The sequence below is a fragment of the Salmo salar genome, chromosome 23, assembly GCF_965601325.2.
Source record: "Salmo salar chromosome 23, fSalSal1, whole genome shotgun sequence".
Taxonomy (NCBI): domain Eukaryota; kingdom Metazoa; phylum Chordata; class Actinopteri; order Salmoniformes; family Salmonidae; genus Salmo; species Salmo salar.
Window position 1 is genome coordinate 9,493,776 of NC_138313.1, and position 24,790 is coordinate 9,518,565.

General features: G+C 42.6%; 1 pseudogene; it reads left to right on the plus strand.

The window, feature by feature from the left end:
• The window catches only part of LOC106583989 (dolichyl pyrophosphate Man9GlcNAc2 alpha-1,3-glucosyltransferase-like), an 82,402-nt pseudogene that overhangs the window by 9,636 nt on the left and 47,976 nt on the right, over positions 1 to 24,790 (plus strand).

Genomic DNA, 24,790 nt, shown 5'->3' on the forward strand with positions numbered 1-24,790 from the left:
CACCATGAGGTTTAGGTTTCTGGGCTGGGCCATTCACTATTTGTTCCGATTTATCATAGCATTGTTTCTATGAATGATGATAGATTACTTCATTCTTCTCTGTTATTGTTTAGTTTTCAGTTTGGCCACCACTCTCCTGGCTATCCTACCTTTGTCAATCAAACTATTGGTGAACCCTATGCTATGGCAGTTCAAACTTGACTTGGTAAGTGAGTATTTTTGTCTTGTTTTCTGATGTTTGATTCCATTTCCTTCCAAGTTCACGAAAACTCAATCATCCTGCCGGCCTTGTGAGTAGAGTAGGGGTGTGTGTGCTCACATGCATGTGTGTGTGTGCCTTCCTGTCTGCATGCGGTTCCTAATCGTTTACCTCACCAACCGCAGTGCAGTATATAAAAAGCATCAGGCAGCTGTAAGCGCTAGGTTATCCAGGTTTTACTGCACAGTGGGATTTGGTTTCAGGTTTTGCTGATCTGTTGCTTCGTTAACGATTGAGTTATATCTCCCACCTGTCTGTCCCCGGATCAATCGGTAATGTATGTCCAGAGCTTACAGAGGAACGCCGGGACGTGGAGCAGAGGAGGGCGTTGTTTGTGGTTGATCAATTATTGGGGCTATATGAATGAGAGTAACTGGATACGCAAAGAGTACTACTGTAATTATATAATCAGGGAGTGATGGTTGCGTCCAAATTGGCACCCTAATCCCTATATAGCGCACTACTTTTGACCAGGGCCCATAGGGTGTTGATTGTTCGATAAAGTGGGTATAATTTAGGGGTGTTTAACCTTTTCTCCTCCCAATTTTTTCTGTCGGCCTCTAGGCCAAGTATCCCTACTACTGAATGACCTCCCTCTGCCAGCCGTCTGTTTTTTACAGGCCTCCCTGTTCACGTAAGAAGCTACAGTAGGAGAAACACTGATGGAGAAAGTACACTGGCCAACACCATCAGACTAACTTAAAGGTCATAGGAGAGACTTTTCAAAAAGTACAATCCTGTACATTGAATGTAAATCCTAAAAATCGCTGTTAGAAAAATCCTCGAAAAGTATAGGATGCTTTGTCAGATGAATGTTTGTGTTGATATTCTATGGACGATTTTATTCCGGACGAGTCGAGTAAAGATTCAAATGGAGTCAGTATGAAGGGAACAGTCGGAGAGGAAGCGAAAGCTGACTAACTTTCACCAGCTGTCGTTAAATTCTTCCGGCAGTACTAATTGTTGTGCGTGTGGTTTAGTATAGGGATGTCTGTGGATGACACTGCATCGCCAGCATACCTCTCCTCTAAGCATGTCTTGTATAGGGACAGCAAGTCATTCTGTATATCTCCTCTAGTACAGTCTAACTGACAGGGCCCGCATTGTGCATCTCCACTCCTCCCATTGTTGGAGACATACATCTTTTGTTTGGGTAAATTGAAGACATAATTGCATAATTTAGTCAAATGGTTTCTTAAGCACAGTTATTGTAAGAGCGTCTGAATGTACTGGGTTTGTTGAATTGGCGAAGTATGTATTTAAAAAAAAATGTGATGGGTATTTATTTTGCCAATGAATAGATGGGGTTTTGTTGGATTTAAGAAGGCCCTACTACGGCTGTCTGAATTGTAAACGCACGTCTTTATGTAGCATAGTCAGAGTTTATTGGATGGAAATATGTGTTTCTGAGAGACTACATTGTTGTTGTACTCCCCCTCTCCCTCCCTCTCTTTCTTTCCCGCCTGCCTTCCCTCTGCAATATGCTGCCATTGTTGCTGAAGGATGGTCTGTTGGTGCCGTACGTGGTCACCTCCATGGCCTTCCTGTTCGTTAGCGTATACCTGCTTTTCCGCCCTGGAGCATTGCTCAGAAAACGAGCTGCGTCTGGGGCCCAACCACTGCCCCATCAGCATGCCCAGCATGGACCTCGGAAGGGTCACCAAGTGGAAAGTAAGCATGGCCTAGTGGTGTAAACATATACCCTTTCACATTGCACTACCTCTATGCCTGTCTGATATAAGAAAATACAGAAGTATTCATTCATCCATTCATAGCGAAATATTTCTCAGATTGCAAAGAAAACACAGATTGCGTTCTTTACCAGTCAGATAGTTGCAATGTTGTCTGTTCTAGTAGTGGGTAGGGCAGGGGTTGCCCAATATTTTCTTTACCTTAGTCAAGTTACTTCAGATAAGTAAGAAATGTTCACAGCCACCTGGTGGGAAGATGAGCTGGAAGTTTTTTGTCACAGTAATTTCATAGTAATTTCAGAAGGTTGTTGTCACTAACCACGTTTCCGTCCACAGTTTTTATGTAAAGTCATGCCGTATAAAAGAAAAATCACGACAGCTGTGATGGAAACAGGAAGTTTGGTGGGGTCTTTTTGTGTCTATAAAATAAATGATGCGCGAAATGGCGGTGGAAACGTCTTTATGCGCAAATATTAATGTAATAACCATTCATATCGAAGTAAACTTGGAGTCACGCGATGATATCACAGGAGGTTGGTGGCACCTTAATTGGGGAGAACGGGCTCGTGGTAATGACTGGTGCAGAAATCAGTTGAATGGTGTCAAATACATCAAACACGAGGTGTTTGATGCCATTCCATTTGCTCCGTTCCGGACATTATTATGAGCTGTTGTTCACTGCATAATATGGTGTGTGGTCCTCCCACTATGACTCGGGAAAGCATGCAGTTTATTAGGCTACTGATGAAATAAGTTACAATGAACTTCACAGAGTGGTGAAAGTGTTCTTGATGCTCCTTTCCAATAAATATCAAGGGTCTTATTCTGGTGACATGATGATCGATGCTTGACTGCCGTTTTGACAAATAAAAATATTCTCACTCTTGTCCATAATAATCTCATCATTTAGACTAGCCTACCCGCACAGTATTAGCAAGCTGTTGGCTAGAGTGCACGTGCCAAGACCAGAGTAGGCACATTTGCTATTTAACTCCCCCAAAAGATTGGGACAAAACTTTTGGTACAATGGAAACACATTGAACTTTACTTTTTTTTCCGTACATGAAAAATGAAGTGAAAAAGTACATGTTGTGTGCACTACGTTATCATGCACTGATTTTTTATCCGCAACAAGTTTGTTTGGTGGAAACACCACTGGTGGGAAATGCACATATTTTCTTTATGCAGATTTTTGAACATTTGAATAAAAATCTGTCACCAATTGGATGAAAACCTAGCTACAGTAATTTCATAACTTGAATTGCATCAACGTCAGAAGATACATATCTCTCCAACTGGATAAATAAATAGAATGTGCCATGGACTGTAAGCTGTGTAAGCTGCCTGGGATGAAAGCCACTGCCAGGCCCCAAGTATTATTTATCACTTATTTAAGATACAGGCGTCTGAAATGGCTTCCTGGCCCTGCCCAGCTCTACAGCTGCACCCTCCCCTCCCTTAGCGACAGAAAGGGTGTGCATCCCAAATGGCACCCTATTCCCTATAGTGCACTACTTTTGACCATGCCCCATCGGGCTCTGGTATAATAAAAAAAAAGTAGTGCACTGTATAGGGAATAGGGTGCCATTTGGGACTGGGACGTAGCCAGGGACACCGCTACTGGGCGGTGCTGTGCGGTGTGGGAGATCATGAGAAGGAAGAGGTGTCTTTTTATAGAGTCATTAACACAGGTTTGCCTAGATATATTTATTTACACAAGAGGCATAAATAAGGAGGCCCAGCGTTGGGGCTAGGGTTTAATAGGGTTGGTCTCATACGGAGGCGCTTACGCAACCTACCCTCACTGATCCCTGGGTCCGCAGGTCCCAAATAGACATGTTCATGTTGATCCTGCTACCAACACCGTTTGCCTTTCTGTTCGGGACGCGCCAGCCGAGGCAACATAAATGTCAGCTTGTGATGAGGGAGTTTCCTGTGATGCGGGATCGTCATGCAACGTCTCTAACTTGAATTTTTTGATCTTGTCTACTTTGCATAGTTATTATGACTAAGCCACACCCGTCCCACTCACGTTAGCAGTTCAGAACGAGAAAGTGTAGGCCATACAGAAATGTTTGAAATTGAAAATCATTAAATGAAGTAATGAGGATGTCTACCAGCCTAATCGAGTTGTAGATTACATCTCACATTCCAGTGTTCGAACTGGAATGGAGATTTCTCTTCATGCTACTTACTCCGTGCAGCCAATTGCGATGTCTGCTTTAGGTGTAATGCAGGGTGCCACTTGTAGATTTAACCGCTCTAACGCAGTTCCACCTCCAACACTACCAAAAAAAAACCTGCTATGCTGGTATCGGCTTTCGCGGATCTGATAGAATCCAGCCCTTAACTAATCTAAAATGTATTCATGTAAAATGTCATCAGGACATTATCAATTTGAATGGCATGTCAAATTCAGTTTCTGATTTGACTTGAATTTAAATCCAATTCAGCCCAACACTGGGCTATGAGAGGGCCTTGGCTCGTGGTCTAACTGGGATGGCTTAACTCCCTTAGAAAAAGATAGACCTGAAAAGTCTCTCTCCATCTCTCTCTCTCAATCTCTCCTGCAGTTCTACATCTCCATCGTGGCCATGGCTGGTTTGTGCTTTATGAGCATGGTGCTGGCCCCTCTGGCCAGGCTGCCTGATTTGTTTCCCCTCCTGGTGTCAGTGTTCTTTTCCACCACTTCCTGGGCCTCCTCTTCTACTTCAACCTTGTCCAGATTGCCGAGCCGCCTCCACCTGGGAGTAAGAATCAGAGTAGTCGCCACCCGGTAGAAAGAAAACTTACTGAAAAACAAACTATGCACAGTGCCTCAGTCACTGACCAACAAGGACCAATAGGACTCATGGAGAAATGCTACTAGTCTACAATCTTTATTCTAGACATAACCCTCCTGTCAACATGAATGGTTGGTGTTTTGTCAATGCCTAATTTTGTACATCAAACTTAAAACATATATATATATATATATATATATATATATATATATATATATTTTTTTTAACTTTAATTGTTTTTCAATATTTCCAAATGTTTGTTCCATCATTACAATTATTTTGTACAAATTGTATTTTTCTTGAAAAATAAAACCACCTCAGAAATGACTTTTCGATGAACCTCGATTTTACAGCCGTGTTGCCAGCACATATATTAGATCCGTCCGAAGCAGTTTCAAATAGCCCCCTCGTAAAGTGTCCATCTTCTCCAGGTCTTCAGCTAGCTAAATCACTGGCGGTAATAGTGTTGCACTGTGTCGTAGCCAGACAATAATTAGCCAAACCATGTCTTTCAACCATTTAATTTAGCGTCATAAAATATTCATTACAATAGCTAGATACAAGGACAGTCCACACAGCACACAAAGGGCTATGCATTTAAACACAAAAAGCAGTGACAGGCCCTAAAACTAGGATGATGGAAGATTACATATCTGAACATAATGTCATAAAGTCGAAATACCACAGAAAAAATGGTACAAGCAATCTTTTTCCCCCTCTGCCTGTGAGTTAATGACAGGCATAAAAAAAATCCATTACAACGATAAATGTTATCGGGTCACTGAGGGCCGGCTGCTATGCTGTGTATCTGCAGCCGCTGGCCCTGCAGCCAATAACACTAGAGATAGGAGAGGGAAAGGCGAGATATCCAGAGGCCTGTGCCTTTAGAATTACTACTGTGGAAGGACTGGGAGGAAGGGGACAACAGATGAAGATATGGAGTTAAAAAAAAGTACAAACATCTATAGCCATTACCAAAACGCTGTCATTTTCATAAATGCATACTAGGCCTATTGTATTTATGACTAGAAATTACATATAGAAAATTTTATAAATTCATGCACCACATTCAAAGCATCGCCATAGTGCTGGCCTAAGTGACCTGTGTCATGATGGGTAGTGGGCTGTAGACGGGGGGGGGTGAGACCGAAGGAAAGTGGGACCCTCGAGGAGGAAAGGGTTGGTGGGGTCGAGGTCTAAGGTGATACGGGTAGGAGCCAAGCCGGAGGTGGGTTGGATTAGCGGGAGCGGTGGTGGGTGGCGGGGGTTGGATCGCCAAGGGCCCCTTCTCCCACCTCCAGAGGGCCAGTATGAAAACATTAGTTTTGTTTATGGGCGTGCTCACTTTGTCCTTCACATGGCCTCCAAGGGTGATAAAGTGAGAGTTATATGATCCACCTTGGGCAGAAATAGGAAATGTGTCTGTGCACACCAGCTGTTGCTTAGGTCGCTTGGGCCGCAAGAGGCCTCGGCCTTCCCAGGCACAGACACATAAAGAGCCGGAGACTGAAGTGTGTGCCTGAGTGTGTGTACACGTACGTGAATATTGTAGCCTCTCCTCGGAGCCCATATTCATGTTTCTTTACTTTTCCAGGTAGCTAGAGGAAATGGTGGGGGTGGATTTCATACAGCGTCAGGTCTAATGGGACGAGGGGGTTCGCTCCCTGAAAGAAAATGATTTTCGCAGCGCTGCGTTGCGGCCGTTATTGTAGAATCAACATTTGTCACTGGTGAGGGAGAGGCTTTCTCCAGCAGACAGGGCTCAATGTAAATGTGTCTGATGTCTAAACGCTGCCTTTTCACTTTCTGACACATTCCCCCAATGACTGACGGGCAACCTCCGAGACGTTTCTCCGCCTCACAGCTGACAGCTTGGGTTCTATATTCATCAACCGGCCATCTCCGAGGAAGAGGAGAGAGTAGCTATTCGAGTTGCCGTCGGTAACCTACAGGAGGATTTCAGAGAGGAAAACATGAGTGTAACACTGCTGTCTGTCACACAGTAATATCACCATGTTGAGATAAAGTCGTAGGCTCTATAATACTCTTGAGTTTTTTTTAAACCTTTATAAGGCCATTATGGATTATATAAAATCAGAAGAGCTGCCAGACAATACCTGTAGAGAACAAAATGTTACCAGATACTACCTCACATTCAGAGATTAAATACAGTTACTGCTTTCAGAGGAAAATTACAACTGACACTGCAACTCGCACATCCCAAACGGACAAATCTGAGGGCCCAAGTGGTTTGATTTAGCAGTGAGATAAATATCTTCATTTTTTGTTTTTAAATACTCACCTAATCGATTACAGTTTTGACAATACAATAAAATCATAATTCTCTTTCACTGGAGAATTGGAAACCACAACGACATAGTCTGTGTGAGGAAATCATGTCTGATGGAGTGCGTAGTCTGAAGCCTCTGGGGGGCGATCGAACTGAAGGCTGCAGCTCTGCAACCAGGCTTAAGTTTCACTAAAATAATATACAGCTCTGCAACCAGGCTTAAGTTTCACTAAAATAATATACAGCTCTGCAACCAGGCTTAAGTTTCACTAAAATAATATACAGCTCTGCAACCAGGCTTAAGTTTCACTAAAATAATATACAGCTCTGCAACCAGGCTTAAGTTTCACTAAAATAATATACAGCTCTGCAACCAGGCTTAAGTTTCACTAAAATAATATACAGCTCTGCAACCAGGCTTAAGTTTCACTAAAATAATATACAGCTCTGCAACCAGGCTTAAGTTTCACTAAAATAATATACAGCTCTGCAACCAGGCTTAAGTTTCACTAAAATAATATACAGCTCTGCAACCAGGCTTAAGTTTCACTAAAATAATATACAGTTGTACTCGTTTTTGCAGCTGTGTTTAATCAAAAAGCATAAAACTCCTCCCAAACAGGTGGCATGGGTCTGAGGAGGAGAGAGAGAGGATTGATGTGGCAGATAGTGGTGAAGCCTGGGCCTTATCCCTGGACCTGGAACACCAGCCCATCTCATCGCTTTTATTACATTTAAGGAATCCTTTCTTTAATACACCCCATTACTGCTGACATACAAATCTTCCTCAACATGGACCCATCTATGGCCTGATCAATTTTTATACTGCTGAGCCGTCCCCTTTCTCCTCATTTTGTCATCTGAAAATTCATATTATATAGGGTTTTCTTATGGGAAAATGGCAGTAAAAATTGGTTACTGCCCAGAAGATGTCCACACGTTGCTGGGTTGCCCGTGACTAAATGTTTCTGAGAAACTAAAACGTGTTTCTGTAGTAAGCAGAACTGTTTAAATGTTATTTATTTTTATCCTCCTAAGAAAATATATTGTGAAGTGCAACATCGATTTAGAACATAACAAAGTCTCTGTATGGGTTGGAGGGGGAGAATTTATTCATCCTTTGCACAACTCCTTTAATTGAATTTTCCAAATCTAACCACACGCAAATAATCAATACCTTCTGTTAAGGGGAACATATCTCACAATGATTATGGCCTTCTCTTTTCAATTCTGTAGTTATCAGCACATACAGTACAGGCAGGTGTCCTTCCTCCTGGTGTATTTGTAAAAGACTGGGCAAAGCCTGAATGCTCACGAAAAGTGACTTCTACAGAATGCTTACCAAACTTTCTTTAACCTTTAAAGAATGGCCGTAAGCGCTTCTCAACAACACTTTGAAGAAAGAAGATGAAGGGTGCTGCTTGCTACTGTCTGTAACTAAGAGGGAACGGACGAGATGGGGAAGTGAAGTGGCTTCAGAGGTTTGGCCGTCAATGCTAAAATATCCTTGTCGATTGACTCAGCTGCCTTGGCAGTATGTATGTCCTGCCCTGGCACTGAGCTGCTTGAGGCTTTGCTTGGCCCCTTAGACAGTGTCAGGGACTTCACAGTCCAGATCTAAGCTTGTGTCATCTCCACGCGGCTCAGGTAACACTGAGGTGACTCTTCGTCTCCAGTCAGATCATAGTCATGTTCTAGGCCTCTAGCAGGCCGGCTAGGGTTCTCTGTAACCCTGTAGATATACACTGAGAATATCAAACATATCCTTATTCCTAATATTGAGTTGCACCGCCTTTTGCTGCCAGAACAGCCTCAATTCGTCGGGGCGTGGACTCTACAAGGCGTCGAAAGTGTTCCACAGGGATGCTGGCCCATGTTGACTCCAATGCTTCCCACGGTTGTGTCACATTGGCTGGATGTCCTTTGGGGGGTGGACCATTCTTGATTCACACAGGAAGCTGTTGAGTGTGAAAAACCGAGCAGCGTCGCAGTTCTTGACACAAACCGGTGCGCCCGGCACCTACTACCATACCCCGTTCAAAAGCACTTTTGTCTTGCCCATTCACCCTCTGAATGGCACAATCCGTGTCTCAATTGTCTCAAGGCTTGAAAATCCATCTTTAACCTGTCTCCTCCCCTTCATCTACACTGATTGAAGTGGATTTAACAAGTGACATCAATAAGGGATCATAGCTTTGACCTGAATTCACCTGGTCAGTCTATGTCATGGAAGAGCAGGTGTTCTTAATGTTTTGTACACTCAGTGTACCTACATAAGACAGGGAGCTAAGCTTACTGGACTCAGTGGGCATTTTCTAGCCACAATATGACCCGCAGTTATGTGAATTAGTCAGAGTTAACAGAACTGCATCGTTTTGACCCAAATGGGGCCGTTTCTTCTTCACTAGAACTGTTTGCTTGCTTTGTGGCAGCCCAACAGCTTTTCCTGGAAAGTGCAGGCGGAATAATCCATTCACCAAATCGGATTTGTATGCCATTGTATTCATTGTGGACTAACTAGTAAAATCTCGAAATCAATCATTCTGGTGAGGTCCTTGGAAAAGCTGATATTACGTCACATTGACTTACTCATCTAGCCTTGCAAGCCGCTGATCCCGCAAGCTTACATGAATGTTCGCTGCGTGGATATCCATGCAGAGAACATTCATGTAAGCTTACAGGATCAGTGGCTTGCCAGGCTAATACCACTGCTATAAGTACTATATTGTACCCATCTCTTCCTGAAAAACAAATACCCAAACCTTCAGTAACCCAGAAAGGATGTTTGTGAGAGGCTCTCAAGTTAACAATCTGTCACAGCAGTTGCCATCTTCAACAGCCATCTCTCCCACTGGACACAGACGTCAGATCAACGCCTAGTTTTGGTTTGTCAGCTAATGTGAAATCAACAACAACAACAAAAATTGGACTTAGATTAATAGTCGGGTGATAAAAAGATGAAAGGCCCTTATGTTGATGACTTTTTGCAAATCCAATTGGTTTTCCACGTTGATTCAACGTCATCGCGTAGATTTTTGTTGTTGAAATTATGTGGAAACAACGTTGATTCAACCAGTTTTGCCCAGTTGACCAAATATAAAGCACTCTAGTGCCCTCTTAAATGTAGCCTAGTGGCCATAACTGAGTTGTCAGTCACGTCTGCTAAATAAATAAAAATATCTATAGATGTGATGCAGGTCCAGAAGAACGCAGTCAGCCTGACAAAGCAGTTACCCTTTTCAACACAGCTTCTTACACCTCTCCATGCATTTAGCACGTGAACCCAGCGCCCGAATGCCACAAGCGTCAAGTCTAAACAAACATTTTACACTGGGCAGCAGGACCATGCCTCCATCAGGCTCCATGACACGATCACCATCATCTGTCTGGATTTCATGTTCCCTCCACAGCACAGATATGGGCCAGCACTCCTCTTCCTCTGCCTTGAATAACAGTTTGTTTATTTTAAATGTGTATCTCAAGGCAACAGAGGAGCGATTCTCCTCCCTGAGCTATCGACTTTGACGTTGTAAACTTTGTTGTTTGTAAGGGGGTTTATGCACAAACGATAAATGTCATGCTCCACCATATGATATATATATATAGAGAGCTATATATATATATATATATATATATATATATATATATATATTGTTTTACATTTGACAAAGCAACACATACACTACATGACCATAAGTATGTGGACGCCTGCTCGTCGAACATCTCATTAGAAATCATGGGCATTAATATGGAGTTGGTACCCCCCTTTGCTGTTATTACAGCCTCCAATCTTCTAGGAAGACTTTCCACTAGATGTTGGAACATTGCTGTGGGGACTTGCTTCCATTCAGCCACGAGCATTAGTGAGGTCGGGCACTGATGTTGGGCGATTAGGCCTGGCTCGCAGTCGGCGTTCCAATTCATCCCAAAAGTGTTCAATGGTTTTGAGGTCAGAGCTATGTGCAGGCCAGTCGAGTTCTTCCACACAGATCTCGACAAACCATTTCTATATGGACCTGGCTTTGTGCACGGGGGCATTGTCATGCTGAAACAGGAAAGGGCCTTCCCCAAACTGTTGCCACAAAGTTGGAAGCACAGAATCGTCTAGAATGTCACTGTATGCTGTAGTGTTAAGATTTTTCTTCACTGGAACTAAGGGGTGTAGCCCGAACCATGAAAAACAGCCCCAGACCATTATTCCTCCTCCACCAAACTTTACAGTTGGCACTATGCATTGGGGCAGGTGGAGTTCTCCTGGGATCCACCAAACTCAGATTCATCCGTCTGACTGCCAGATGGTGAAGTGTGATTCATCACTCCAGAGAACACGTTTCCACTGCTCCAGAGTACAATGGCGGGGAACTTTACACCACTCCAGCCAACACTTGGCATTGAGCATGGTGATATTAGGCTTGTGTGTGGCTGCTCAGCCATGGAAACCCATTTCATGAAGCTCCCGACGAACAGTTCTTGTGCAGATGTTGGTTCCAGAAGCAGTTTGGATCTCGGTAGTGAGTGACGCAACCAAGGACAGACGATTTTTACACTCTACGTGCTTCAGCACTCGGCGGTCTCGGTCTGTGAGCTTGTGTGGCCTATCACTTCGCCGTTGTTGCTCCTAGACGTTTCCAGTTCACAATAACAGCACTTACAGTTGACCGGAGCAGCTCTAGCAGTATAGAAATTTGACGAACTGACTTGTTAGAAAGGTAGCATCCTATGACGGTGCCACGTTGAAAGTCACTGAGCTCTTCAGTAAGTCCATTCTACTGCCAATGTTTGCATCTATGGAGATTGCATGGCAGTGTGCTTGATTTTATACACCTGTCGGCAATGAATGTGGCTGAAATACATTTACGTCATTTAGCAGACGCTCTTATCCTGAGCGACTTACAAATTGGTGCATTCACCTTATGATATCCAGAAATAGCCCAATCCACTCACTTGAAGGGGTGTCCACATACTTTTGTGTATATAGTGTATGTTAGACTTCTTCACTGTTAATAATTAAAACAATTTCTAACGACCTTATCGGAAAACAAGCCCGACTTCCCTGACAATCCCCCTATTCATTTTCCACAAATCACCATTATGTGATTGGAGCACAAGTATAGCTTTTCCAGAGGCATAATGTGTGCCAAATAACCAAACAAATTATTTGCCTGGGAAATCGACAATGACAAACAGCAAATGACTTGTTTGTGTTACGAAAACAAAATGTTGTTTTTCTCCAAAGATTCGTTTTTACTGGAAAAAGAAACACATGTTGGGATTAATACTGAGCCAAGAAATAGATCAGACCAAGGCCCAGTAGATGTCTTGGAACTCTCAGCCTGTCCAGTTGACTGCATTCATAACCATCACACCCCTGTCATCAATCAGTGGAACCCCCCCCCAAAAAAAAAAAATTCACTGTCCCCCTCATTTATGGAATCAGGTCACTATCATAATAACTATCTAATTTGAACCAATTCAGTAAAGGACATAACTGATCTGAATGTCATGGACAAGAAAATGAGAGACAACATCATCCACTCTGAGACAGGACTCTGCTTTGGATGCTGAAAATACATGTTCCAAATTTCATAACAAATTTGCACAACAACAAGCACACTGACAAATAGAAAGTGAGGTGAAATCAAATATTTTACAACCATTTATTTGCCCTAACTAACCCCTGGCCCTGACTAACTACTCATGAAACATAAGTAGTTAAATCTAGTTTACAAACTAAACTAAACATTTGCCATGTACAGATGTAGGATCTTAATTTGATCACTTTTGTTGCTGAGAAAATGCAGATGAGCTTCGTGATTTACATAAATTCACTGAACCCCCCCCCTCCAACACACACACATGGTTATATCAACAGTATCAGTGTTTCCCCTACATTGTAGAATAATAGTGAAGACATCAAAACTATGAAACAACACATATGGAATCATGTAGTAACCCCCAAAAATGTTAAACAAATCAAAATATATTTTATATTTGAGATTCTTCAAAGAAGCCACAGTGCCTTGATGACAGCTTTGCACACTCTTGGCATTCTCTCAAACAGCTTCACCTGGAATGCTTTTCCAACAGTCTTGAAGGAGTTCCCACATATGCTGAGCACGTGATGGCTGCTTTTCCTTCACTCTGCAGTACAATTCATCCCAAACCGTCTCAATTGGGTTGAGGTCGGTGATTGTGGAGGCCAGGTCATCTGATGCAGCACTCCATCACCCTCCGTCTTGGTCAAATAGCCCTTACACAGCCTGGAGGTGTGTTGGGTCATTGTCCTGTTGAAAATCAAACTGTAGTCTAACTGAGCGCTTACCAAATGGGAATGCTTATCGCTACAGATTGCTGTGGTAGCCATGCTGGTTAAGTGTGCCTTGAATTCTAAATAAATCACCAACAGTGTTACCAGCAAAGCACCCCCACACCATCACTCCTCCTCCATGCTTCACGGTGGGAACCACACATATGGAGATCATCCGTTCACCTACTCTGCGTCTCACAAAGACACAGCGATTGGAACCAAAAGTCTCAAATTTGGACTCATCAGACCAAAGAACAGATTTCCACCAGTCTATTGTCCATTGCTTGTGTTTCTTGGCAAGTCTCTTCTTATTATTGGTGTCCTTTAGTTGTGGTTTCTTTGCAGCAATTCGACCATGAAGGCTTGATTCACGCAGTCACCTCTGAACAGTTGATGTTGAGATGTGTCTGTTATTTGAACTCTGTGAATCATTTATTTGGGCTGCAATCTGAGGTACATTTAACTCTCCTGAACTTGTCCTCTGCAGCAGAGGTAACTCTGGGTATTATTTTCCTGTGGTGGTCCTCATGAGAGCCAGTTTCATCATAGCGCTTGATGGTTTTTGCGACTGCACTTGAAGAAACTCTCAAAGTTCTTGAAATGTTCCGCATTGACTGACCTTCATGTCTTAAAGGAATGATGGACTGTCATTTCTCTTTGCTTATTTGAACTGTTCTTGCCATAATATGGACTTGGTCTTTTACTAAATAGGGCTATCTTCTGTATAGCACCCCTACCTTGTCACAACATAACTGACTGTCTCAAACGCATTAATATTAAGGAAAGAAATTCCACAGATGAACTTCTAACAATAATTGAAATGCATTGCAGGTGACTACCTCGTGAAGTTGGTTGAGAGAATGCCAAGAATGTGCAAAGCTGTCATCAAGGCAAAAGGTGGCTACTTTGAAGAATCTCAAATGTAAAATATATTTTGATTTGATTAACACTTTTTTGGTTACTACATGATTCCATATGTGTTATTTCATAGTTTTGATGTCTTCACTATTATTCTACAATGTAGAAAATAGTAAAAATAAAGAAATACCCTGGAATGAGTAGGTGTGTCCAAACTTTTGACTCGTACTGTACATTGAACAAAAATATAAACGCAACATGTAAAGTGTTGGTCCCCTGTTTCATGAGCTGAAATAAAAGTTCCCAGAAATGTCCCATCCGCACAAAAAGCTTATTTCTCTAAAATGCTGTACACAAATTTGTTACATCTCTGTTAGTGAGCATTTATCAAATCAAATCAAATCAAATTTATTTATATAGCCCTTCGTACATAAGCTGATATCTCAAAGTGCTGTACAGAAACCCAGCCTAAAACCCCAAACAGCAAGCAATGCATGTGAAAGAAGCACGGTGGCTAGGAAAAACTCCCTAGGAAAAACTCCCTAGAAAGGCCAAAAACCTAGGAAGAAACCTAGAGAGGAACCGGGCTATGAGGGGTGGCCAGTCCTCTTCTGGCTGTGCAGGGTGGATATTATAACAGAACATGGTCAAGATGTTAAAATGTTCATAAATGACCAGCATGGTCAAATAATAATAATCATAGTAGTTGTCGAGGGTGCAACAAGCACGTCCGGTGAACAGGTCAGGGTTCCATAGCCGCAGGCAGAACAGTTGAAACTGGAGCAGCAGCACGGCCAGGTGGACTGGGGACAGCACGGAGTCATCATACCAGGTAGTCCTGAGGCATGGTCCTAGGGCTCAGGTCCTCCGAGAGAAAGACAGAAAGAGAGAAAAAGAGAATTAGAGAGAGCATATTTAAATTCACACAGGACACCGGATAAGACAAGGGAAATACTCCAGATGTAACAGACTGACCCTAGCCCCCCGACACATAAACTACTGCAGCATAAATACTGGAGGCTGAGACAGGAGGGATCAGAAGACACTGTGGCCCCATCTGATGATACCCCCGGACAGGGCCAAACAGGCAGGATATAACCCCACCCAGTCCAGCCTAGAAGTAACAAAAGCATGGATTAATTTTTCTGCGTCATTTTTGGACAGAAAGTTTCTGATTTTTGCAATGTTACGTAGATGGAAAAAAAGCTGTCCTTGAAACAGTCTTGATATGTTCTTCAAAAGAGAGATCAGGGTCCAGAGTAACACCGAGGTCCTTCACAGTTTTATTTGAGACGACTGTACAACCATCCAGATTAATTGTCAGATTCAACAGAAGATCTCTTTGTTTCTTGGGACCTAGAACAGGCATTATCCTTTTCCAAGATAATCCATCCAGCTGACAGGTGTGGCATATCAAGAAGCTGATTAAATGGCATGATCATTACACAGGTGCACCTTGTGCTGGGGACAATAAAATGCCACTCTAAAAGGTGCAGTTTTGTCACACAACATTATGCCACAGATATCTCAAGTTTTGAGGGAGCGTGCAGTTGCCATTCTGACTGCAGGGATGTCCACCAGAGCTGTTGTCAGAGAATTGAATGTTAATTTCTGTATCATAAGCTGTCTCCAACGTCGTTTTTGAGAATTTGGCAGTACATCCAACCGGCCTCACAACCACAGAACATGTGTATGGCGTCTTGTGGGCGAGCGGTTTGCTGATGTCAACTTTGTGAACAGAGTGCCCCATGGTGGCGGTGGGGTTATGGTATGGGCAGGCATAAGCTACGGACCACGAACACAATTGAATTTTCTCGATGGCAATTTCAATGCACAAAAATACCTTGACGAGATACTGAGGCCCATTGTGAGGCCCATTTTTTTAAGGTATCTGTGACCAACAGATGCATAGCTGTATTCCCAGTCATGTGAAATCCATAGATTAGGGCCTAATGAATGCATTTCAATTGACTGATTTCCTCTAATGAACTGTAACTCAGTGAAATATTTGAAATTTTTACATGTTGCGTTTATATTTTTGTTCAGTATACAGTATATATATATATTTCTGCCAAGATGTGCTTTTAAATGAATAGTTGTTGGCTGAATGATTGGAAATCTATGGGAACAGCTAGGATGCCGCTAGTCGCTACCCTTTGACTAAACGTTTACATTTTGCTGTGACAATATAGGTCAAATTAAGATCCTGCATCTGTACATTCAAATCAAAATCACATTTTATTGGTCACATACACATATTTATCAGATGTTATGGCGGGTGTAGCGAGTTGCTTCTTGGAACTATTGCTTTTTGAGCATATAACTTGACTTAGTTCCACTACAGCTTATTGAATTGCCCTTGTCATCATACCATATACTGTATGGTTATACTAAGTGGTTAAATCCCCACTCACCAAGCCCTCTGCGTCTCCTCATTTCACTCTTCAGTTCAGCAGAGCCTCGAGAAGAGGAAACTCTTCAGCTCACTGCTGCCCTCTGCAGCCCGATGGCAATAAAAAATGATCATCAATTATTCAGACCGATATGAAAAGTGTGAGCAGTTCCTTTATTAAAACTAACATCACAAATATAAACTCTCCCTACAGTGGATGAAATGACCTGGGAGAATACCAGAGCAAAACCAAGGTTAAGGCTGTCATATAGACTACTGTATCTCAAACTGGAGCTACAGTATGATGGAAGTGCAACATTTCCTTTTTAATTCATGGTGAGATTAGACAAAAAAATAAATAATTTACTACTATTTCCTCCAGCTCCCGCCTTGCCTTGATAAATGAGGCTAATGACCTATCCAGTTTAGATCTGATGACATGTTGCCTGGTCCAAATGAATTAAGGTCCAAAGTAAAGAATTGAAATCAGGTTAGAGATGTAGGATTATACTACTAAAACAGTGCAATATGGAACTTTTTGGGCAACCCGACCAAATTCACATAAAATGTGTCATTCTCATTTAAAGCAAGTCTAAGAAGTTCTATCCACATTATTTCTATGCTTCCCGTTCTCAAATGGAGTTTTTTCATCTTTTACTTTCGGTTTTGTACACCAGCTTCAAACAGCTGAAAATACAATATTTTTGGTTATGGAAAATATATTTCACAGCGGTTTCGATGGTAAAATGATTCTCTACACCAGGGGTTCTTAAACTTGTTCAGCCTGAGACCCAAATTACAAATGTTGTGTTTCCCAGGGACCCAAGCTTATGAAAATATGCAACTATGTGTAAATATTGGTACATTTCATTTCCCTTATGCCTAAAACAAATGCAATATAGACAAGAACAAATAACAATGAAATGAAATACCCATATAAATAGCTATTCATGTTTTTTTCCCACATTAAAAACACTCTTACATATCTATCTAGGTTGGAACTGTTGCTGTTAAAATACAATCAATTATTTTCATTTTGAACTGGGAAAAACTGATTGATCACATCACACAGATTTAGAACAGAAAACCCAGGCTCAGTTTTTGATAGTGCAACCCAAAGTAACAGTGCAGATGAAAAATGATCAGGCCTACTGTACTGTAGAAAGTATTGTTGAAAAAAAAGTCTAAGTTGGAACTGTTGCTGTTAAAATACAATAAATGTGTGTTTATTCTGAACTGGAATAAACGGATTGATCAAATCACACAGGTTGAAGTTTTTAACAAGCATGTCTATTCTGGGCTCAGGTTTTGACAGTGCAACACTGAGGTCATGGTCAGCATTGAGTCTGTTTCTGTACTTGTTTTTTAAGTATGTCAGAGTTGAGAACCCTGAGGTATGTGGTGCCAAACTGGATCAGAACATCTACTGCTTTCTCAGTCAGGCAGGAGACCACTTCCTGCTGTAGATGAGCAACCCAGAACTGTGTGTGTTTGCCTCAAAAAGCATCTTCCTTCAATCAATTTATTCAAGTTCAGAATAAATATTATTACTTGTATTTTAACAGCAACCGTTTCAATCTAGATTTGTTTTCAACAATCATTTCAACAGTAAGATGTACATTAAGTCTGATCATTTTTCATCTTAATCTGTATTTACTGTAATTTACAGTTGCACTCAGTAGCTAGCTAGCTTACTTGCTTTGGCTAACGTTAGCTATTAGCTGTGTACTAGGCCACGGGATTGTTTGAAAGAGAAACTCACATCTACTACGAGGGATCGTACTCCCTTATTTCTGCTTCTGTTATAAAATGACATCAATGTCTTGCTAACTGACTTAGCTACTTTTCCACTATCAAAGCACTGTTTCCTGAAGCATTCTGTCCTGTTCTGAAAGAACTCCCTGGGTTTACCGTCCTGCTGAGGATGTTTGGTCAGGACGTGTCGTTATATTCATTTGTTTGTTTGAGACGAATTTCAAGTGGCGATTTTAGCATGTAAATCTTGGTGGGGCAAAAACAAAAAAAGGTGGAATGCAGGCCAGCAAAGCCACTGCACAACACAACACTAAACAATACATTAATTGTACTATAACAGTGACAAGTGGTGCCCAGAAACTGTTAGGGCCTATATAAAGCTGTCCCAACAGCAGCCCCAACATCTTACCACTGCTACACCTGGCTATCAGCGTAGCCTTGTCTGGCAGTGAAACAGTTCATTCATTTAAAAAAAAAAGGATAGCTGATATGGCTGACTTGCTTAAACAAATGTGTTTCTAATGACAATTGAGATGTACAAACTATGGCATAAGGGGACGACGAGCGGATAAGAGGAAATCTGTCATTTCGATTAAGACAATGAGCGAGCTAGGACGGACGTAACGTTAGTCAATATAACTATTTGTTTAGCACTTTTGAAATGTACAGGGACAGGATTCAGAACATGGGCCGTTCTTACTGTACACCAAGTTAGAACCGTAAGATAAATAAAGGGGGCATATAAGCAGACAATGAAAGCTCTTACAATATTTGATGATTGCATTTCTCTAAAACAGGTTATAGGCTACAGTAGAACAGTCAGAACAGTAGGTGAAATTAAGAGGGGTAAATAGATCAAATTATTAGGGTGAGGCACTTGGGCTACTACACAACACTTAGTATTACTTTATTAGCTACAGTAAACATATTTCCCTGTAGCTTATGCCTGTCATTACCATAACCCCACCACCCTCATGGGGCACTCTGTTCACAACGTTGACATCAACAAACCACTCGCCCACACGACGCTGTACACACTGTCTACCATCTGCCCGGTACAGTTGAAACCGGGATTAATCCGTGAAGAGCACACTTCTCCAGCATGCGAGTGGCCATTGAAGTTGAGCATTTTCCCACTGAAGTCGGTTACGACATTGAACTGCAGTCAGGTCAAGACCCTGGTAAGGACGACGAGCACGCAGATGAGCTTTCCTGAGACGGTTTCTGACAGTTTGTGCAGAAATTCTTTGGTTGTGCAAACCCACAGTTTCATCAGCTGTCCGGCTGGCTAGTCTCAGTTGATCAAAACTGCACTTTTTAAAGTGGCCTTTTACTGTGCCCAGCACAAGGTGCACCTCTGTAATGATCATGCTGTTTAATTAGCTTCTTGACATGCCACACCTGTCAGGTGGATGGATTATCTCGCAGAGGAGAAATGTTCACTAAGCAAATTTGTGCACATCATTTGAGAGAAATAAGCTTTTTGTTTAGCTCATGAAACATGGGACCAACCAGGGCCGGATTAAGAAATCATAAGGCCCGGGACTCAGATTGTACAATATTAGGAGAAAATATATATACAGCATATATATCATAGGCTACTAAATACAATTTCCAGTTGCACACTGACTCACCTAATGATGAAGATGAAGCCATTGGCTACTCACGGTGATGGCTGATGCGCTCGTCGTGGCATTAGTCTACCTCAAGATGAGCTACTTTGAAAAACAGTGCTGCTGTTAGGTAAAAATTGGGAGTTGTTGAGAATTTTTTTCCTTTTATTGGTTCTACAGACAGATTAGTCTTCTCTTTTTAGCAGTAGGCATTTGCTTTCCAAACTGTACGTTTTATTCCCCAATTCAAATCAAATGTATTTATATAGCCCTTCGTACATCAGCTGATATCTCAAAGTGCTGTACAGAAACCCAGCCTAAAACCCCAAACAGCAAGCAATGCATGTGAAAGAAGCACGGTGGCTAGGAAAAACTCCCTAGGAAAAACTCCCTAGAAAGGCCAAAACCTAGGAAGAAACCTAGAGAGGAAACTGGCTATGACGGGTGGCCAGTCCTCTTCTGGCTGTGCCGGGTGGATATTATAACAGAACATGGTCAAGATGTTAAAATGTTCATAAATGACCGGCATGGTCAAATAATAATAATCATAGTAGTTGTCGAGGGTGCAACAAGCACGTCCGGTGAACAGGTCAGGGTTCCATAGCCGCAGGCAGAACAGTTGAAACTGGAGCAGCAGCACGGCCAGGTGGACTGGGGACAGCAAGGAGTCATCATGCCTGGTAGTCCTGAGGCATGGTCCTAGGGCTCAGGTCCTCCGAGAGAAAGAAAGAAAGAAAGAAAGAGAGAATTAGAGAGAGCATATTTAAATTCACACAGGACACCAGATAAGACAAGAGAAATACTCCAGATGTAACAGACTGACCCTAGCCCCCCGACACATAAACTACTGCAGCATAAATACTGGAGGCTGAGACAGGAGGGATCAGAAGACACTGTGGCCCCATCCGATGATACCCCCGGACAGGGCCAAACAGGCAGGATATAACCCCACCCACTTTGCCAAAGCACAGCCCCCACACCACTAGAGGGATGTCTCCAACCACCAACTTACCGTCCTAAGACAAGGCCAAGTATAGCCCACAAAGATCTCCGCCATGGCACAACCCAAGGGGGGGGGCGCCAACCCAGACAGGAAGACCACGTCAGTGACTCAACCCACTCAAGTGACGCACCCCTCCCATGGACGGCATGGAAGAACACCAGTAAGCCAGTGACTCAGCCCCTGTAATAGGGTTAGAGGCAGAGAATCCCAGTGGAGAGAGAGATTGTATTTTGAAATCCCATGAGGCAAACCAACAGCTGCAACCAACCATAGAAATATAATCCATAGATGTCAGTTCCTATTCAAGTCAGGGCTAGCATCCATTGCTATTGTACCCATGAGTTTAACAGTCAAGTTGACAGGGCAAGAGGTTACAAAACCCTTCTATCGATTATATGTCTATGACCACAATGCAACAAGTTGTATATTTGACAAGCATGCTGCCTAAACTGCAGCCTTCCCGTCTGTAGGCATACTAGTAACTGTCAAAACCTTTCAGTTACTAGTCCAACGCTCTAACCACTAGGCTACGCTGCCACCCCTTGAGTAAACAAAGGATACAATGTATACAGTATGTTATGGTGTTGGGTGCATTTTCCTGGCATGGTTTAGGTCCACTTGAAGAATCTATGCCAAGGTGCATTGACGCTGTTCTGGCAGCTCATGGTGGCCCAACCCCCTTGTAACACATTTTATGTTGGTGTTTCCTTTATTTTGGCAGATACCTGTATGCGCTTGTGATAAAACTTAATCCACTGTTTTTTTTATAAACTATTGATCCTCTGTGGCTAAATTATGTTCTCTGGTGTATTTTGAACATTGGAAGCGGGTTCCTATTGTTGGATAAACAATTATAATGATTAAAAAACTTTATTTATTTAACATTTTGCCTCTTGAGCCCCCCTACGGGCTTGGTCCCAGCCCCTGACTAACAGAATTGACCAGTCACATTTATTTATTATGCAGTTTTTATTTTTATGAATCAGTTCCCCAATCAAGACAGGTCCCCCCAGTTACCCACGTGGGCCCCCTACCTCCTCTCCTCCTCCATCTGATGATTAGCAGTGGCAGCAGGCAGCAGCAGGCTGTCTACACTCATTGAGAGGATGCTCCTGAGACCGGACTCCTGAGTAAAAAAAAAAAAAATCATATTCCTGGGATATATATATATATATACTGATACATACTGATATATTGTATATGTAATATATACCGTATATATTTAATTAATTTAGCTTTTTTTTAACTTTTATTATATTTTATTACACTGAACAAAAATATAAAGGCAACATGTAAAGTGTTTCATGAGCTGAGATAAAAGATCCCAGGAATGTTCCACATGCACAAAAAGGTTATTTCGCTCTAATTTTGTGCACAAATTTGTTTACGTCCCTGTTAGTGAACATTTCTCCTTTGCCAAGATAATCCATCCCCCTGACAGGTGTGGCATATCAAGAAGCTGACTAAAGAGCACCATCATTACACAGGTGCTCCATATGCTGGGGATAGTAAAAAGCCACTCCAAAATGTGCAGTTTTGTCACATAACACCATGCCAAACATGTCAAGAGTGTGCAATTGGCATGCTGACTGCAGGAATATCCACCAGAGTTGTTGGCAGAGAATTTAATGTTAATTTCTCTACCATAAGCTGTCTCCAAAGTCGTTTTAGATCATTTGGCAGTACGTCCAACCTTTAAATTTTTATTCAGTATGTTATTCTTTTTTTATTTTATTTTTGCTTCCTTTTGGGCCCCCCATGGGCCTGGGCCCAGGGGCTTCAGGCCCAGTAAGGCCCTGCATTAATGGGCCCTGGGACCAACATTTTACATGTTGTATTTATATTTCTGTTCAGTGTAATATGCCATGATGACAGAATTACATTACATTTACGTCATTTAGCAGACGCTCTTATCCAGAGCAACTTACAAATTGGTGCATTGACCTTATGATATCCAGTGGAAGGGGGGGGGGGGGGGGGGGGGGGGGTTGTTAGGTGGGGGGAGGGGGGGGGGGGGGTAGAAGGATTACTTTATCCTATCCCAGGTATTCCTTAAAGAGGTGGTGTTTCAGGTGTCTCCGGAAGATGGTGATTGACTCCGCTGTCCTGGCGTCGTGAGGGAGCTTGTTCCACCATTGGGGTGCCAGAGCAGCGAACAGTTTTGACTGGGCTGAGCGGGACCTGTGCTTCCGCAGAGGTAGGGGGGCCAGCAGGCCAGAGGTGGATGAACGCAGTGCCCTTCTTTGGGTGTAGGGACTGATCAGAGCCTGAAGGTACGGAGGTGCCGTTCCCCTCACAGCTCCGTAGGCAAGCACCATGGTCTTGTAGCAGATGCGAGCTTCAACTGGAAGCCAGTGGAGTGTGTGGAGGAGCGGGGTGACGTGAGAGAACTTGGGAAGGTTGAACACCAGACGGGCTGCGCCGTTCTGGATGAGTTGTAGGGGTTTAATGGCACAGGCAGGGAGCCCAGCCAACAGCGAGTTGCAGTAATCCAGACGGGAGATGACAAGTGCCTGGATTAGGACCTGAGCCGCTTCCTGTGTAAGGCAGGGTCGTACTCTGCGAATGTTGTAGAGCATGAACCTACAGGATCGGGTCACCGCCTTGATGTTAGCGGAGAACGACAGGGTGTTGTCCAGGGTCACGCCAAGGCTCTTAGCACTCTGGGAGGAGGACACAATGGAGTTGTCAACCGTGATGGCGAGATCATGGAACGGGCAGTCCTTCCCCGGGAGGAAGAGCAGCTCCGTCTTGCCGAGGTTCAGCTTGAGGTGGTGATCCGTCATCCACACTGATATGTCTGCCAGACATGCAGAGATGCGATTCGTCACCTGGTTATCAGAAGGGGGAAAGGAGAAGATGAATTGTGTGTCGTCTGCGTAGCAATGATAGGAGAATGTCTAGTCTATCAAATACATCATGACCATGTTTAAAGGGTAACATTTATATAGATCCCTCTTAAATGACTGCACCATAAAACACAAAACTAATGCTTTTCTTGATTGATATAATTGACTCAAAATGGGTATGCTTTGGGGAAGGAAATAGCTCTCATCTGAAACTACTCTTATCCAAGTATTTTTAGTGCTATGTAAATCACTGATAATTCGGCCAATGATGAATCCACTTCATTGCATGTCTCCTATCATTAAATTCAGATTTTTCATAATGCCCATCAGCCAAGTGTGGCAATTGAAATATCCACTGTTAATAAAGGGAGACCTCCCCTTCTTTCCCAGTATCAGAATAAATAGGTTTATTTTTTGGTTCACACAGACTCAGTTGAAATGTTCAACAATTAGGACATAAATTCTATTATATATAATAGAATTGTACTATATATAGCTTCACCTACAGTAGGGGACCCCCAGACATTTCACAATATTGTTTCAACCCTGAACTAGCACACCTAATTCACCTAATCGAGGGCTTGATGATTAGTTGCCAAGTTGAATCAGGTGTGCTAGTTCTGGAATAGATCAAATACATGAACAGGCTGAGGGAACCCAAGGAGAGGTTCGACAACCACTGTTTTAATAGCTACTAGCTCATAAATCAAAGGCTAGTGGGACATTACTAGCTGTAAACCTTTGGCGGTACTTCCTCAATTCCCGACTTGCAAGCGCACTGCTGTCTTCTAAACCTCCATGGCTAGTTGCAGACTGGACGTGCCGGATCCCCTATAAAAAATGACCATTGGATTCCCAAAGGGAAAATCCCATAGGATTCTCATTGGAACTATCCCATTGGATTCCCAGTGTGAATTCCCCCCATTGGAAATTAACAAGAATATCTTTGGGGTTTCATAGGATTATCTCATATTCCCATTGGATGTTAAT